The following is a 2,115-nucleotide window of genomic DNA, read 5'->3' on the forward strand; positions in this document are numbered from 1 at the left end:
GTGGACAGCAAGCTGACCATGATCCAGCAATGTGCCTTTGTGGCCAAGAAGGCCAACGGTATCCTGGGGTGCATTAAAAGGAGCATAGCCAGCAGGTCAAGGGAGGTTATCCTCCCCCTCTATTCTGCTCTAGTGAGCCCACATCTGGAGTACTGTATCCAGTTTTGGGCCCTGCAGTTCAAGAAATTCAGGGAACTACTGGAGAGAGTCCAGTTGAGAGCTACCAAGATGATCAGGGGACAGGAACATCTCCCTTATGAGGAAAGGCTGAAAGACTTGGGTTTGTTCAGCCTGGAGAAGAGAAGGCTGAGGGGGGATCTTATCAATACCTATAAATATCTGAAGGGCAGGTGTCAAGAGGATGGGGCCAGACTCTTTTTAGTGGTGCCCAATGACAGGCCAAGGGGCGATGGGCACAAGTTGGAACACCGGAAGTTCCACCTGAATATGAGGAAACACTTCTTTCCTGTGAAGGTGACAGAGCAGTGGAACAGGCTGCCCAGGGAGGCTGTGGAGTCCCTTCCCTGGAGACATTCAAAACCCACCTGGATGCAGCCCTGTGCCCCCTGCTCTGGTGTGCTGGCTCAAGCAGGGGGGTTGGATGAGATGATCTCCAGAGGTCCCTTCCAACCCCTACCATTCTGTGATTCTGTGAAGGACATGCTGGAGAGCTAGAAGGCCTCTCTGAATAGGTATCCATGGCTGGATTCCTAAATCCCATTGTCCTTATCTTCCTAGGCAGCTATTTCCTACCCCTCTTCACTGGATATTTTCCACTAGACGTTTACTCCAAAACCTTTCTTTCAGTCATAGTAGATGTTTCCAAAGTGACAAGAAGCTCTCTAACTCTTAGCATTCCTTCTTCTCTAATGTCAGTTAAAGGCAATCTGAAAAACAGTGATCATCTCTGTTACCTCTCATTTACTGTAATCTCTTACATGCTCTGACAAATATTTTCACATAAACTGCGTACTTTCTAGGCACTCTTACAAATCAGGAAATGGAACTGTACAAGTTTCTCATTCCCTTTTTGAGTGTTTCAAGTGACTTCCCTTTTCTACTTTATATAGGCAAAGTGATCTAGTCATCGCTTTGTGATCCTCCTAAGCCACTAAACCAAGACTTTTTATTCTCATATACTGCTAAGGCGTTAACTTCCATTTCTATTCTGACAATACTACTAACTTGAATTGCTATTTCTTATCTTTTCAAAAAACACGTTATGCTTTCTCCTATCCTGCCTGCTATTTTTGAGAAGACAAACAGCCTCAGGGCTGTTTTCTTTAGCATCTTCCTTCAAATCTCGCCATGGAAGTCCTGACATCTTGAATAACCCATATAGTATGAGCTCTGGTAATAGATTTTTCATTACTATTTTCTTACACTTTGCTTTGATGTTCTCTTATTTTCCCCAAGTACATGACGTTTTTGTGCATGTACTGCCATTGTCCTGGACAAGCAAAATAACCTAGCCACTGACCTAGCATGAGCTGATATGATGTTTTGCTGTAAAAATGCATTTTGGCAAATCTCTGAGCCTGTTGTTCATTCAGTTTCTTGCCCCCTAAGTTAGTTTGACGTTTCTGGCAGCCGGTCTATCTGTCTTGAATTATTTTGTATACACAGCTAGGTATAATATCTCAAATAAAGGATAGCTGCATAACCTCATCTTCTTATGCAGTAATTGCTGCCTTTCTAACTCATTGCATACAGAGAGATCACACAGAAATCACGATATGAATAAAAAACTTCTTGGACATGTAAAACTGTCTTATTTTTGCTGAACACTTAAGTTTCTTGTTAAGGAAGGTTTGGTCACACCACATTAAATATGTGACCTGAAATCTGTCTTTTAATTACCCCATGCAAAACTAGACATTCGGGGCATTCCTCTAGTTTTGTTTTCCACCCATTCTTCTCAGTAGAAGTCAGGGAAATCCACTAAACTACACACCAAAGTAGACATGCTGCATAACTGTGTGTGGATGCCCTCCCAAATGCGTTGATACTGATAATCCATTCACAGGTGTGATATCACCTATTTAGTTTTCATCACAACATGAATAGCACCTTGTGGAGTATGAAGAGATGGTAAAAAAAAAAAAGAGGCATGGG

Source organism: Phalacrocorax carbo, chromosome 4 (genome assembly GCF_963921805.1).
Source record: "Phalacrocorax carbo chromosome 4, bPhaCar2.1, whole genome shotgun sequence".
NCBI lineage: Eukaryota > Metazoa > Chordata > Aves > Suliformes > Phalacrocoracidae > Phalacrocorax > Phalacrocorax carbo.